Genomic DNA, 17,451 nt, shown 5'->3' with positions numbered 1-17,451 from the left:
GCTGGAATGTACGTCAGAGTTCATAATAAATAAAAAAAATCACAGGAAAAAATGTATTTCTTTGATAAAATAAATTGTTACATCATCTAATTTATCTGTATTGTAATTTTGATTAGATTTTAAGAACTTTTTTAATATATTTGGCTTCGAAATTAAATATTACATCAAAAATTAGCGGTCGCCCGCGACTCTGTCCGCGTGTTTGTCTAAATTAGGGGTGGACTACTCTTACCATTTAGGGGGATGAAAAATAGATGTTGGCCGATTCTCAGACCTACTCAATATGCTCACAAAATTTCATGAGAATCGGTCAAGCCGTTTCGGAGGAGTATGGGAACGAAAATTGTGACACGAGAATTTTATATATAAGATTATCTGCAGGTTCTGTGTTGTATTTTGTTTATCATGTCGCGTTGCTTATTTTCTTTCATTATTTAAATTTTTTCGAGCACCTTAAAATGGAAGAATACAGGGGTACTATATAGTATTTAATATCGGCGTTCCGGATGAGGTAAAAAGTAAGAAATTATTGTAATGTCTGTATCCCGATAAATTTTCGTTAAATCTAGAAAGGTAATTAAGTTACTGTCAGATTAGAAAAGGACTTTAAAGATTTTGATATATTAATCGAGGCTTAGAAATCTTACTATTATTATAAATGCGGATGGATGAATGTTTGGTAGAAGGTATCTGTCGAAATTTGTCATATATTTAAAACATAATCTGGAAGAACATATAGGCTACTAAGTTTTTTTAAATTCCGCGCAGACGAAGTCACGGGCGATAGATAGTATCATTATATTGTTAACTTTATTTTGCAGATCGAGTTCAATATTTCCCAACAACAGGCGGCAAAGAAATAATAATGTATCGGAATTATACGTTTTCATTTCATGGAAAACGGAGAACTTATTTGACGTGCTCGAGAACAGCGAGAGGGAAGTGTCAAGCTAGGCTGAAAGTGGATGCATCAGGAAACGTAATTATAGCCAATGGAAAACACAATCACCCACCACCTGTCTACTGGATAACTAATGAAGGAATTTATATCAAAGTTAAAACGTAATTAGTATAATACAAAAAATAAAAAGTTAATTATAATAATATTTTTTTTTCGACAATCATTTTAGGTTAATTCCTTTTAGAAGTATTTTAAATTATATAATATACTTTTCGTTGGAGTGTTTTTTACGTAGGAGCGTCGGTGGCTCAGGGGTTAAGCACTTGACTTGCAATCTGCAGGTCCTGGGTTCGAATCCCGCCATATACCAATGTGTTCAAAGATATGTGTGAAGTCAAACAACCGTTTCTATTTATAGTAATAAATACTATATGTCTCAAATGATGATTGTCATTTGTTATTTTACAGTTTCATACAAAATATTACCAATAGGGCCGAATAGGTCAGTTGTAATGGTCAATGACTACCCGTACGCGTACACAGGTCCAGGCAAGAAGTATCTAAAATGTTCCCAAAGCTACAGCATGAGATGTAACGCTAAACTACGTATCTTACAAGATAACACCATACATTTTATAAATGATACCCACAATCACCTCCCCAAGAAATACTTTAAGTGCTCGGATGGTTTGTACGTGCCGATAAATTAAATATAAAATTAAAGGAAATTTATAAAGATCCTCTGACTTTTATTTTATTACAAGCAATCGCTAGCAATCAGCTCAGTGTTCTTCCAGGCTATGTTCTAAATGCGTGCCAAATTTCATCAAGATCCGTTGAGCCATTCCGGAGATACCTTCAAACAAACATCCATTAATCCATTTAAACTTTCCAATTTATAATATTATTAACTGTCGCCCGCGATTCCATCGGCGCGAAATTAAAATAAAAACTTCTTGTTCTTCCAGACTATGTTCTACATCTATGTCAAATTTCAGGGTAATCCATTCTTCAGCTGTTCTAGAGATACCTTCTAACAAACATCCATCCATCTATCTAAACATTTGTATTTTAATATTAGTAAGAAATAAGATAGTTTAAGGTTTAAGGTAAGGATTTTATGGTTTAAACATATTTAGTTTGTTTTGTATGTAGATTTCATTGTCTTAATAATATTGTCACAAGAAATATTTCTCCAAATGTTTTTTATATTGACACGTAACTCTTATTGATTTCAGACGACGAAATAACATTCGAATACGTATTGTCGCCTAAAGGAAAGAGAAAAATGATATTTTTAGAAGGGCAGACGTACTCGGTGCGAGGCGGGAATGAATCCATTTACTACTGCTCCAAAAAAACTAGGACTAAATGCAAGGCCAAGGTCGTACTTCAAAATGATGTAATCGTGTCTTATGAAAACTGTCATAATCATCAAAAGCCTAACATAATACGTGGTCCAGATGGAATTATATATAAGATATAAAATAAATACGTTTTGATGATAATTTCTGTCGTAGCCTAGAGAGGGTAGAATGAAAAATGATGGTATTTTGTAGCATTAAGAATATCTTTATATATATAATTCTTGTGTGAGTGTGTATGTCACTGAACTTCTCTCAAACGACTGGACCGATTTTGATGAATTTTTTTGTGTGTGTTCAAGGGGATCTGGGAATAGTTTAGATTCACAATTTTGTCCGCTGGACAATGTTTTTTTAATTAATTTTTAATTTATTAGTAGTTGTTGATTTTGGAATGTTTTACATTGGATCCGACAGACGGCGCCTACCATCGCAGTGTCAAATTTTAAATAATATTCGAATTAAAGACGTGTAGACAGGACAACATCCGTCGGGTCCGCTAGTATCTATATAAAACTAAAATAGGCCTTTCAAGAAGAGGAAAGGCAGCATAAAATGAAATGTAGTTGTTAGAAAAAAAATAAACATGTTCTTGCCATTGCTTTTATTCAACAATTATGTCCCATCTTATCCCTGATGCTGATCATGATCCTCAGCTATGAGTGACTGATTATAGGGAGATATTCCATATCTGACTTGATCTTATATATAAAATTCTCGTGTCACAATTTTCGTTCCCATAATCCTCAGAAACGGCTTGACCGATTCTCACGAAATTTTGTGAGCATATTCAGAAGGCCTGAGAATCGGCCAACATCTATTTTTTGTCACAGTCATAATATAAAATTTACTTGGCAGTTAATCGTAAACGCCAAGTAAAGTCCCACTATCCTTTCTTTTCCTAACGTCTTCTGAAAGTCCTTCATATTTTCTTCATTCAACTCGAACCAATTGATTTACAACTTATAAACTGAGTTCTCTTAGTTATTACTAATTGAACTGATACATACATTTGCAAATTACATGTTTATAATATCATGTGTGATATTATTATGGCATTAAGAAATTATGAAAATGGCAACATTTAATTTTTCTTTTTTTGTTTCAGTTCTAAAATGTACATTTATAAGAACGAGGATGTCAAAGAAGAATCATCTGGCGCTAGTAAATGGTTATCCGTTTACAATAAGCAAAGAAAATTGTTGGTACTGCTGTTCCCGAGTGAGTCGAAAATGTACATCGAAAATTACATTGTGGCCAGATGGAAAAATAAAGTCATGCGATCTAAAACATAATCATACGGCTCCGAAATTTCACAAAAATAGAGACGGAACTTATGCACGATTGAATTAATAAGAAAAATTGTCACTTTAAAAAGAAAAACTGTTTTATCAATACAAAAAATGTATATTTCAAATTCACTCCTTCATCTTTGTAAATAAACTTATTTGGTCTTGGGACAATTGCAAGTTACCGTAGTTTAAGGCCGAAATATTAGTGCAAAAAATATTGTATTATATGTCATTCTTGTTGAAAAAGAACTATGTTTTTGTTCAGATGTTTTAGCAGTGGAAACCTACGATTATATTAATACGATTACAAGCTTCACTATATTAAACATGCCACAGTCACTATAAATTATGATAATTAATTTATTTTCGAACATTGTAAATAGTAGGATGTATTTCGTTAAGATGTAAACTTTGATAAATAAGCTAGTTGACTCTGAGTAGGATTAAGAATAGAATTAAAGGTGTCGTGAATCCGTAAATTCGATCCAAAGATCTTACTAATATTATAAATGCGAAAGTTTATATGGATGGATGTTAGAGCCCGCTTTATCATCTTCGCACGAATAGAGGATGCATGGGAAGGGAAAATATTTTCTTTCTGTGCATCATCTCCACCGTCGATTAAAGGTAGGCAACGCATATGCGATTGCGTATGCCTATGGGCAACGGTCACTTCGCTATTTCAGCGATTGCAGATGGCCGCTTGTGCGTTTGCCACTTTATGATATAAAAAAATGTCTGTTCGAAGATATCTCTTGATAGATATCTCTTGATATCTCTGCATAGATCTCACTGAAATTTTCCATAGAGGTAGAGCATAGTTTGGAACACATAGATTTATTAAGTATTTTTTTATAATCGCGCGGACGGAGTTGTGAAAGTACAACAATGATAGATCGGTTTAATATTAATGAATCTAAAGTGTAAACAACAACTATCTCGAATAAACATAGTTTAAGATCGTTTATATTGTTCGATCCGAAATTATTTATTGTAAAACTTAATTAAATAATACTATGTAATAAATGAATGTTTAATTTTGATTAAAATTATTTCTAAATTAACAGTCACGGTTATTATAAAATATTGGCAATAGTAACATTTTTTATATTATTTCAAAATTTAAAGCCGGCAACGCATGTCCATGGACATCGGATGAACTAATGGTAAATTAAAATTAGCTTTAACAGTGGTAGAGCCCGCTTTAACATCTTCGCACGAATTGGCCCGGCTAGCCCGGTGAAATACCACGACCACACAAAAGACAGGTGTGAATTGGAAGCAATACCGTGTTTCGTGTTGAGAGTGCGTCCTGGAGGCCTAATTTAGTCCTCTTTCCCTTCCCACCCTTTTTCTTATAAGGAAAGGATGGGAAGTGGAAGAGGACTTTCCGGATGAGAGGATGCATGGGAAGGGAAAATATTTTCTTTCTGTGCATCCTCTCCTCCGTCGATTAAAGGTGGGCAACGCATATGCAATTGAGTATGTCTATGGGCAACGGTCACTTCGCTATTTCAGCGACTTCAGGTGGCAAAAAAAGCTGTAATTTATATTTAAGTGTCACTAATATTATATAAATGCAAATGTTTAGATAGATGGATTGATGTTAGTTTGAAGGTATCTCCAGAACTGCTGAACAGATCTCGATGAAATTTGGCATACATATAGAACATGGTTTGGAAGAACGCAGAAAATTATTGTTATGTTGTTTTTTTAATTACGCGCGGACAGCTAGCAATTTAATAAAAACACAACTCATCAATAACTTTTTTTTTACAATGAAATCCACTTCCAGGTATTCATTTAGAGTTTATCACACCGACTAACTGCAAGAAGCGTATGTTAATCGTACATAATTATATGTTCGCTCAAACGACGTGTGACAATCGATATTGGAACTGTAGCAAGAAACTGTCCAACAAATGTCCAGCGAAGCTGCGCTTTGATGCAGGCGGAATGCTAGTGTACTACCAACTTAAGCACAACCATGAACCTCCGGAGTATTACAAAGATGCCAGTGGCAAATATATTAAAATATAGAAGATTTCAAAAGTCATCCCACACTATGATTCCCAAAGTGCAGTTAGTTCCAGTTGGATCCACGGGAGTAGTGGGAACGATGGCGGGAAACAAAGTTGAAGAACTGAAGCATAGGGAAAATTTGGGAATCTCTACCCTAGATGTACTTATATCGACCTAAATGGATGCTTAGGCTAGGCTTACGAAGGCCAAGTAAGATGGTAGCCAACGAGCGTGCATAGATGAACGTGGCAGAGGCGAGAGAAGTGTCAAATACACTTCTCTCGCCTCTAAATAAAAACATTGTGTTGAGAGTGATATTTCGCAAAATATAAAGGCTATGATTAGTCATTTAAGAGTATTATTTCTGTTACTAAAATGGAACAGCTAACACAGCGTTAATTGAATTTATGTTTGTAAAAATTTATTAAAAAAAATGATTATTTTCTTTCGTTACGTAAGTTAACTCATGATATATCGAATTTTATGTATGATCTTCAAATTAAAAAATTTTCCAACAACGTACTCCTTTGTTTTCTTTAAAAAGATTTTTTCGTCAGGATCAAATAATTATATTTTCAGACTATAAAGATTTACCACTTAAATAGTATAAATTATGCAATTATGTCATGATTATAAATAATATTTTTTATTTTAGGGGTAGATTATAGATTTGTAAGAGCAACTCATGCATCAAGGAATCCAATAGCAATAGTAAATGGATATTCCTTTAGCAAATGCGCGACCGGCTTTTATTACTGCAGTTCTAGAAAATGGTTGAATTGCACAGCAAAAGTTAGATTCAACCGCAGCGGTAAACTCGTCTATTATAACCTATATCACAACCACGAACCACCACAATTTATTAGAAATGCAAATGGAACATTCACCCGGACCAAGAATTATCAGTGAGAGCCATTTTAAAAAACTTCGATGCTAGAGTTTGAGGGAAATTGAAAAGATACTCCCGACTCCACGAATACGTTCGTAAACTGAGCTATAAGACAGCCTAAACAGTCTTGAAGCTTATTTATAATACTTATCTTGTTAAAATATTAATTATTGATTTATTTAATGTGTACATATAATATGATTTATTATATTAGCAACAAGAAAATTGAATAGTTCATATTCAAACTTTAACTAACATTATGAAATATATTTTTAATAATAGTACTAATATAAGCATTATATGTTTAATAACGTCTGGTAATAAATATCCATGTTAATATATAAATGGAATATCTTTTAATAAGTATCAAAATGCATTGTTCAACGACTATTGACTATAAAGAAACTAGCGCTCAAATATTGATTGGAGGGAAAATTGACACAAGTTCTATCTCGAGGTATGACTTTTGTCTTCCTTAGTTGTCTGTTATATTTGGTAAATTAGAGGTTTCTAAAACGAAATTATGTGTTTCGAATCATATATTAAAAAAAACTATTCCACGATACTAATATCATAATGTAATTATAATTTTTTAAATAAAACCCGACTGAATCTAAAATATAATACCCAATGAAATAGCGCCATCTTTTGGTGACATTACAAATTTAAACTCGTTTTTTTAATAATACAACTTATGCAATAATACAACTGTATGCGTTTCGTGTAATATGCCTAATGACTCTCCAGGGAAGAAGACGAATCGAATGATACCTCACTTGTCAAAATCGGTTCAGTAGTTTAGGCTCTAGGTCGTCACAACGTGCCCTATACATCCCCTCCTCCACCAAATCGTAATCATCATCAAATTTACAATTAAATTGATTTCCAGGTATACGTTTCGAGTTTATTACGCCGACTAACTGCAAGAAACGTATGTTACTTGTCCAGAAATATACATTTGCTCAAACGACAAATGACGAACGATATTGGAATTGTAGCAAGAAATTATCTTACAAATGTCCAGCGAAACTGCGCTTTGACTCACGTGGAATGTTAGTCTATTACCAACTTAAGCACAATCATACACCCCCGAAGTTTTACAGAGACGTCAGCGGCAGATATATTAAACTATAGATTATAAAATCATCCTCGACAGTCTTAGAGTGGTCCAGATCCTCTGGGTTTCACGGGTGAACTGGGAGTGTGCGATGGCGAGAAACAATGTTGTGTGTTCATAAGTTGAAGACCATTAGCACAAGGTTCACTGAAAGCAATATAGTTAAGAATGGGATCTAGGAGGTAAATAAAGCCTGGGAGTCTGGGTCGTAGACGATGAAATTGCTAATTTACTAAAGAAGGACAGTATTATGAGTAACCGAGACTGATAAGCATGCATCGTAGATCTATTAAGAATTGGCGCCGGCTTAGTGTTACGGGCGTGAGTTGTGTTCTTGTTTTTGTAGATTTGTCCCAAAAAAAAACGTTCAAACTTAAAAACAATTAAAACCAACATCAAAAATTTCTACTTGCATTTAAATAAATCGGGTATTCATTCCTTTTGAAATCCAAGAGCAATGTTTGGCACTGCTGTTCGCGTAGTTGAAGGAAATGTACAGCAAGAACAAAGATAGTTAACGAACAAATTCAAACCTCACAGTTACGCCGCAATCATACTCCGCCGAGATTTAATATAATCGTAAATAAAAATGGAACGTATCGACTTATGAAGTCGTGATTATGTACTGTTAACTATGTCATATTAAATAATATCCCACATCTTATCTTACTTACGTCTTACTAATATTATAAATTAGAATGTTTAGATGGATGGATATTTGAAGGTGTCTCCAGAACAGCTGAACGGATCTCGATGAAATTTGGCATACATATAGAACATAGTATGGTAAAACACCTAGCCTACTAATTATGTTTTTAAATACCGCGCGCGACTCCGTCAGCGACTGCTAGTAATTGAATAATATATAAATAAAAAATATTACTAGATTGTAATACGGTAAAAGGCAAAATGCCACTTAATATCGCAAAAATTTCAAAGTAACTGCAGCTTATATCCGCTTGCTTATTGAACGTTTATTGCTTCCATCCTTAAATTAATGAGAAATGGGAACGTACAGAGAGACGATATTTTCCCTACCTATACGTGTTCTCCCCCGTCTAGTCGCCTTCCCTTCAAATTCAAAACACACTCTTCAAACTAAATATGAAATTGCTTTCACTTAATATTTGACCGTTTTTTCTTTGTGATCACTCTATATGCAAAGTGGTGCATTCGTGAACTGTTCCACTGTTTAAAATATGTGTTATTATTGATTAGGTTTGCATGCGTTAAAGTTTACGAAAAAAACATAGTGGTTGAACAAAAACAGAGATACATATGTCTTTTTGTACAGGTATTTCTGCAGTGGAAACCCAAGGTAAACACAAAAATTAAACAGTATTAATTAATAAAGTGCAATTATATCTGCGTATATTTTACATAGTTACGACTAATTTGAACGTTCGTTTCAGATTTGAAGTATGAATTTATTAAAACATCAAGCACCAAGAAAAATCTTGTACTTTTAGTAAACGGATATACATATATGTTGAGAGCTAAGTCCAATGTTTGGTACTGCAGTTCGCGAGTATCGAAAAATTGTAAAGCAAAAACGAAGTTTATTGATGGAAAAATTCAGACCACAGAGTTAGAACATAGTCATAGTCAGCCGCATTTTTTTAAAAATGACAATGGAACGTATTATCGGATGAAGCAGTGAAATAAGATTTATTGAATGTTAATGTGCCATTTACGAGATTTTTTGCTTGAGATGTTTTGATCACCTTTTTATGGCGTTAGTTCATATCTATACTGGATTTTATTTCATAAAACAGTACAATGTAAACTCTGTATAACATCACTCAAGTGGACTGATATGTACTATCACGGGTTTATTGCAACGTTATAAAGAGTGGACGTTAAATTGAGAGAAGTAAAATATATTATTTTCATCGTCATCTTCTCACTGTACGACCTTACTGGGGACTTAGGAGGAGCTCGGAGTCTACCTTGAGGGTGACTAGGTCATAGTCAACCAAGCTGGCCCAGTGCGGGTTGAATTCACACATATCTTTGAACTTATTCGCAGATATGTGTCACGATGTTTTCCTCCGCCATAGGAACGTCGGATAAATGTACATATGTAAATCGAAAATCAAAAAACACATTGCTACATGCCGGGATTCAAACATACAGATTACAATTCATCCCTGAGCCACCGACCCTTAATTTTTTACCTGTTCACAACAAAAAAAATGTACAAACTAAAGTCAAGTAGTTTCGCCTCCTAAGGAATTTGAAGTTACATCGAGTCACGTTATAAAGAGTATTCGTGAGTGGGTCATGTGTTTCTTTTCATACAGTGGGCCTAGCATGAATATTTGTGACAATCGCCTCCGTATCATCGTCAATCATGTCAAAAACAGTATGACATTTCTGTTGTAGTTTACGCCCGATACTGAGCACAAATTTTAATAGAAAATTTTTCGACGATGATACGATGGTGCTTGACTCAAATATACATGCTAGGCCCACTTGTGCTTCTACATAAACCTGCTGTAAAACCAAAATCTTACTTATAGTAGCAAATTAATTAACGTAGTAGAAATTAGATGTTCTGAAGTAGCTGAATGTAAGCATCATTTAAGATACTGACTAATTAGAATGTTCTTTACAGAGTTGGAGATCAAGTTTATTAAAACAAAAGTGACGAAGAATCATTTAATGTTAGTTAACGGATTTTCATTTAAAAAGTCTGTTTACAATATTTGGTACTGCAGTTCGCGATGTTCGAAGCGTTGCAAAGCAAAAATCAAGATTACGGACGGCAAAGTACAGACCGCGAAATTGGATCACAATCATAGTCCACCAAAGTTCCATATAAATGAAGATGGAACGTATCTTCCCCTTAAAAAGAGCCCTAATTAGAGTTTCTGAATGTAACAGTGGTTTTAAACATTTTTATAACATATTGTCATTTCTTTAGGATGTAAGAGTACCTATTTAATCGAAAATTATCGTCAATGGAATTTGACTGAAATGTACATTACATTTGTGTGTTTAGTTGTGTGTGAAGGTCCACTAAGGACCACTAGTCATTATATTAATTAGATTAAATGCTTCAATTTGTTGCAGACTTTTAATTATAAATGAGACAAACAGACGTAGCTTTCATTCTTAATCAGATTACATGATTTCTTTATTCAAAATTGGAACACACAACAAAACTTTACACTGAGGAACTCAAGACATCTTGCTACTTGGGGTAGACAAGTTTTGTGAGTTTTTTTTGATTAAAACCTTTCTCGGTAGCCATTGGATAGTCCCGGGATGTCAAAGAACGCACCGGAAGTATAAGGGTCACCAGTCTTTGTGGATAAGTCATTCTGGCATTATTAAATTAAGGAAAAAAATAAAAATTACAAATTTGATCTTATAAGAGCCCCTACACACTAGAGACTTAATCGCCCGATAATTTTATCGTGGTCTCAATCAGTATGAACATGTATGTATTACACCGATTAAATGATCGCATGCATGCAAACTATCGTGCGACTAAAAGTCTAGTGTGCGAGGACTCTTACAATGATAGGAACAAGACGAATAAGCATTTAGAAGAACTATGACATATGTTATTAATATTGATTTACAGGTAAAATTGAATTCGAATTTGTCCACGTTTATAACTGCAAGAAACGCATGCTTATCGCACAGAGGTATAAGTTTGCTCAGACAACTAGTGATGGCCGATATTGGAATTGCAGTAAAAAAGGTTCCTTAAAGTGCAAGGCAAAGATGCGCTTTGACTGTCGTGGCAACCTCGTATATTACTTTCTAAAACACAACCATAAACCTCCGAAATACTATCGAGATGTCAACGGAGACGAAGTTTATCTTTAGCAACGATTTTTTTTTTCAATTTTTTCTAAACAAACAATTTTATTTTATTTTTATTTTATGTTTTATTTCAACCTACATTAGTTTACTTTGTGTTTTACTTCATTTGCCAGCGTCTCTATTCGCATGCAGTTAAAAAAAATAACTTAATTAGTAGCCTATTTCTTCTGCCAGGCTATGTTCTTATGCCCTTATGTCCTTTGTCAAATTTCACTAAGACCCGTAAAGTCGTCCTGACCAGACACCTAACAAACATCGTGTATGGATAGATCTATATATCCAAACATTCACTTTTATCAAATTAGTAAGAAGTAAGGTAATTCGAGTATGACAATGGAAAAACTTAATAAGTAGAATGAAAAACTCTTACATTATTATTTGATAGTATAAAAGTCTTAGCTATTGCTCTCTTTGTTCATTACATGTGAATTAAGTACTATTATACAAGCGCTTTTCAGTTGGCACGTCGGTCATAAGAGTACCAACCTTCCCGATGTGCCAAATAAACTGGTACGCGCTTTAATCGACTTAAAATCTTCGGTTCTGAAACCCTAATACAAAAGGTTACATTTATTTTGCTATACTTAATTACTTGAAGTAAGTATTATCACTTATATTTCCAAGAACAGTAATAAAAAAATTGAAATATGTATTTTTTTTAGAAATCCCATACGAAGTCGTGGATTCCAGAAGAGGGAATAAAATGATACTTTGTCAAGGTTTCACGTATTGCAAATCGTCGACAAACATCTGGCTCTGCACATCCAGATGTACGGCCAGCGGATGTCAGGCAAGACTCAAGTTTATGGGAGGAGTTATTGATGAATTGTTATCAAACTTTGAACATACACACGCACCACCAAAAATGTATCAACACGGTGGAAAATATGATAGAAATTAGAGGATGTATAGATGTATTAAATTCACTTCCCACTTAGATACCCTTAGTATAAACACTGTAATGTAAACTGTCACCGTGAGACCTAAAAGTAAGCACCTTTGTCTATTGACATGACTAGGGTTGCCAGGTATCCAAACCTAATAGACGGACAGACCACTATGGCCGGATATTTGCGTAGAAAAGTCCGGGCACCCTACATTACACGACAATAACATTGTATGTAAAATCAGTCTTGTTTGGGAAATGTAATCCTAACAAAAGCCGGACAACCCGGACACCGTTTATTATGGCCGGACACGCAATCAAAAAGCTTACCTATGTCCGGCTTTATTCGGACGCCTGGCAACGCTAGATATGATCAGTTTTATACCTAATTGTACGATAGGACATTGCATTGAAATGGGTAAAAGAATATATGTCCATTTCTGCCTATATCTCTAGACGGTGTGAGTAGAGATGAGCATTCCTATTTCAATCTTGTCAGAATATTAGTAGTTACCAAATTAAATTTAATCTCACTTACACTTGAGGACTCATTGATATTGACGTAATTATAACTCTCCTTTTAAAATATATTGTTATCTCTATTTTATCAAAGATCTAATGATTGGGATGACGCTATGTTTTATACAGAGATTTCGGTCTCAGAAACCCACGGTTAATGATTATGTGGTTTGTGAAAGTGTGGATATTTGAGTTTTATTTTAATCTCATACTGACCTCTGTATTATTTAGTTTTAATTATCTAACATTTTATTTCTTTGTTCATTTTCGATCTCTTAACATAATTAAATGTTTGTTTAAGGAATTCCTTATAAGACAATTCCTTCCCGTTTTGGCAGTGTTGGTATTCTGTCGAGGTTACACGTACAACAAATCGTCAGCAAATGTATGGGTTTGTTCATCTAGATCCAACGCGAGATGCCCAGCCAAGATCAGATTTGTAGGCAGTACCATCGACCCCCAATTTTTAAATTTTAAACACACACATAGCACACCTAACTTTGTGATATGTGGTGACAACTATATCAGAGTTTAGTAATTTTATTGCTTGATGAACTTACTGAGGGCTTCTGAGTTCCAAATATTTGTATAAAAATATATGTTTTAAACAGAGATTTTAGATTCAGAAAGCCACGGTAATACTGTTTATTTTTTATGAGGGGATTTATGCCTTCAGTTAAAGTATGGTTAAAAGCTACAAAAGACGTTCGACTACCTCATCGAGGTTAAAAAAACATATCAGTTTTTGCGTGTGTAATGTTGTTATATAATTTGGGTTTATATGTAAGATCGAATTCAATAGAAATGAGTTTTATTTGCTAATATTACTGGCTGAAATTGTCATTTATTGTCTATGGATTTATTTTAAAAAGTTTTAATTTTTAAATTGATGATAGAACCTTGTCTTTGATTAGTCTTACAAAGGTTTTAGTTAGATAAGTTTGTTCTAATTACTTATTTCTATTAAATTTGACTATTGTAATATGTAACCTGGTCGAAATAATTTAAGGGTGAGGTCAAAAATCTATAACTGTAAAGTAAAAGTATAAGTTTTTGGAATATTATTGTTGTTTTATTTCTAACTCCCGTATTCAGTTTTTAATCGTCAGTTTCTGAGACAAAAATCTCTGTATAAAACATACCGTAAACCCTGTTATCTGACAAAACTGAATTAATATTTCAAACGTAGTTTTCAGTCTCAGAAACTCATAGTGAGTAGTCTTGTAGATTTCTTATACAAATTTACCTTTAGTGTCCAAAGCAGACAGGCTAATGAAAAACTGGTTATACAATTATTATTTGTTTCTTTAAGGGATCCCTTATAAGAAAATTCCATCGCGTTGTGGCAGAGAGTTGGTAATGTGCGATGAGTTTACGTATAACCAGGTATCAACGAATGTATGGAACTGTTCCTCTAAATCATGCAAAATGAAATGCCCAGCTAAGATTAAATTTAATGGCACAAATATCAACCCTGCACAATCTAATTTCAAACATACACATAAACCACCAAAATATATCGTTGTTAATAACCAATATGTAAGAGTAATTAGAAGTGAAAAATATTAATGCTATTGTACTGAATAAACATTACCAAAACAAGTTTTTTTTCAATTTAAAACATTTCTCTTTATGTATATCAATGGGTAAATGACTTTGATAGATAGATGTCTTTATACGTTTGAACTTTACCTTTTAATCACATAATTGGACAAGTTTCTTTGTATTTTTATTGGGTAATATAAGAAACATATAGTCATCCCTCTCTGATTCTATTAGAAAGAACAGATACAGTAATATTCTTGTGAAACACTAGGGCAGTAGTATTTCACGGATATAATTCACTCAACAAACTTTGTGAATATCATTTAATTTAATTTCGTTTCGATTAATTTATTATTCCTCAAAAATGACTTTGAAAACGGACATTTGGGATAGCTTTTGTTTGTTCCCACTTATAAGTTAGCGCCAACATGGTGGAAATCAAATAGACACAAAATCCCACGACTTATAGCCTGTCCATATAGAAAATACAGTGATTAAAGAAAACAACAAACAGGTTTTTGGTCAATACTTACCTTCGAATGATAATTTACTTTATGTAGATGGCATGGCTTTAAAAGTAGCTGTAATAAAACATAAATTAATATTTATCTAATATTTCGATTCACAGAAAAAGACTACGAGATAATACGTTCCAGGAAAGGCAACCTTCTAATATTATACCAAGGATTTACGTATGCTAAAAAATCAACATTCGTGTGGCAGTGTTCTTCTAATTCTGTTAAAGTAAGATGTCCGGCAAAAGTTAGAGTGGAAGAAGGGAATATTATACGAAGACTATCAAATTTTAAACATGTTCATGATGCACCTAAATATATGAAATGTGGTGATGAGTATGTAAGAATGACATAGAACTTAATACATGGTTGTGCATTCCTTTTATATCTAGATATCCCCTTCTATTATACTTATACTACTATTTTGACCACCGAGAGGGTTTTTAGCCGACTTCAAAAGATGTTATCAATAAATAAAAATCATAATTCTGTCGTCCTCCTGAAGGCAGGGTATCTTTGAAGATACTCCAACTGATCTCGTTGAAATTTGGCATAGATGTAGAACAGTGGTAGAGTCCGCTTTAACATCTTCGCAAGAATCGGCCCGGGTCACCCGGTGAAATACAACGACCATACAGAATACAGGCGTGAAGTGGAAGCTATTCCGCGTTTCGTCTGATGAGTGTGCGTCTCGGAAACCTAATTTTGTCCTCTTTCCCTTCTCACCCTTTTTCTTTTAAGGAAAGGATGGGAAGTGGGGGTGGACTTTCCGGATGAGAGGATGCATTTCCTTTATATTTCCTTTCTGTGCATCGTCTCCTCCGTGGATTAAAGGTAGGCAACGCATATGCAATTGCGTATGTCTATGGGCAAAGTGACCGCACTTTGCTATAACAGCGATTTGGGGGGCCGCTCGCTCGTTTGCCACCTTATGATATAAAAAAAGAACATAGTATGTAAGAGCACATAGAGACTACTAATAAGGTTTTTTTTTTTAATTCCGCTGCTGACTCATTTGCGGGCGACAATTATTATAATAATATGCTTTTAGGATAAGTTATTTTATAAAGTAGGTACTGTACTCAACTTTAATAAATAAATAATTAAATAGTAAAAATGTTTGTCTTTACTTATTACTTATTATTTATCTATCATTTACTATGGATTTCCACTGCCAAGCTTGTAATAAAACCTGTTGTCATCATTGGAAAAAACAAAGAGAATTATAAGGTTTCATGTTAGTATTACAGGCAGTTAAATTTTGCTGCTATGGGTTTTAATTTTGTATTGACAAATATTGTCATCTCTCACACTTCCTTTGAAAAAAACGAGACATCAATATGTGCCAATACAAGTATGACGCTAGTCGAAACCTTTTACCTTCAAGCTGCAAATGTGCAGAAACAAACGAATGTTGTTGGTTTTAATCGGAGTTCTTTTTAAATCCAATTTTTTGCATGAAAATGAACTCGCCAATCGAGTATGTGGTATTGAACATGTTAAATAGGTATTTTACATATAAGTACAATTTTCATAGATCTAATATTTATGATATTGTTACAGTACCTGGCAGAAGGATGACACGTGAAGAATATTTAGAAAAGAAACGTCTAGCGGCGAGAATACGATATCAAAGAATAAAAAATGATCCACTAATGTACCAAATGCAAAAAGAAAAAGATAAATTAAAATATTTAAGAAAGAAAGAAATCGGTGGTATAAAAACGGTGGCCGAAATGACACCCGAAGAGCGGGCAATTGCACGAAAAAAATGGCGGAAAAAGGCAAAGGAACGTAGGGAACGTCGTGCCTATGAATAAGGTATGCGATATACTAAAAAGAACATAAAGATGATGTAGCCAATGATATTCCTAATAAATTATAATAGAATTCATGGGAACTTTTTAGTAATATGAAATAAGCCAGTTTCTTTTTTAATTAACAGGAAAGAAATAGATAAAAGAAGCTTTTGCTTCATAATAGCTATACAACCAATGTATAAAATTTTAAATTATTGGAGGTGATGGGTGACATTTACTCGCAGTGAGAAAATGAAGTGTCGAGCGAGAACTGGGAATCCAGTTACGATCACAATCGTAGCCGCGGGAGCCTTTAATTCCAGTAAAATGGATGCATCACAATTTGTGTTATGTTTATTTTGGAATAACTTGAATGTTTATTTGAAACTATGGTGAAACTTGTCCTAGATTTTACTATGTATTGTGACAATTGAAATTAAATACATATTTTTTAAAATATCTAACTTTTTATTAAATTATTACACGTCACGTGACATCCACACAAAATGATAACTTATATTATATGATATAAGGCAGGAGTCTACCATTCTAAGTGTGTTAAGAAAGCTAAGATATAACAAAACTTAAGGGAAGGAAATATACCTATCATTATGTCCCACTAGCTGTCGCCAGGAACTCAATCCCTGCGGAATGAAATAAAAACTTAGTAACCTATGTATTCTTCCCGACTGTGCTCTACATCTATGCCATATTTCAACGAGATCCGCAGAGCAGTTGTGAAGATACCTTCTAACAATTATCCAT

At 33.7% G+C, this 17,451-nt stretch overlaps 1 protein-coding gene and 2 long non-coding RNA genes across 6 annotated transcripts in view; 2 read left to right on the top strand and 1 right to left on the bottom strand.

The window, feature by feature from the left end:
- Window positions 1–17,451, bottom strand: part of Mod(mdg4) (Mod(mdg4)-heS00531) — a 239,198-nt gene that overhangs the window by 57,485 nt on the left and 164,262 nt on the right. The window lies entirely within an intron of this gene.
- Window positions 9,699–11,478, top strand: LOC106113375 (uncharacterized). The gene is made up of 2 exons (XR_001227657.1): window positions 9,699–10,803; window positions 11,178–11,478. It is a non-coding gene; the product is annotated as an uncharacterized LOC106113375 (long non-coding RNA).
- On the top strand, window positions 16,074–17,139 carry LOC106113374 (uncharacterized). Its single transcript, XR_001227656.1, has 2 exons — window positions 16,074–16,708; window positions 16,833–17,139. It is a non-coding gene; the product is annotated as an uncharacterized LOC106113374 (long non-coding RNA).

This window comes from Papilio xuthus, unplaced genomic scaffold (assembly GCF_000836235.2).
Source record: "Papilio xuthus unplaced genomic scaffold, Pxut_1.1 DF828258.1, whole genome shotgun sequence".
Classification (NCBI taxonomy): Eukaryota; Metazoa; Arthropoda; class Insecta; order Lepidoptera; family Papilionidae; genus Papilio; species Papilio xuthus.
Note: the sequence above shows the minus strand (reverse complement) of the source record. Positions and strands in the feature narration are given on the sequence as shown.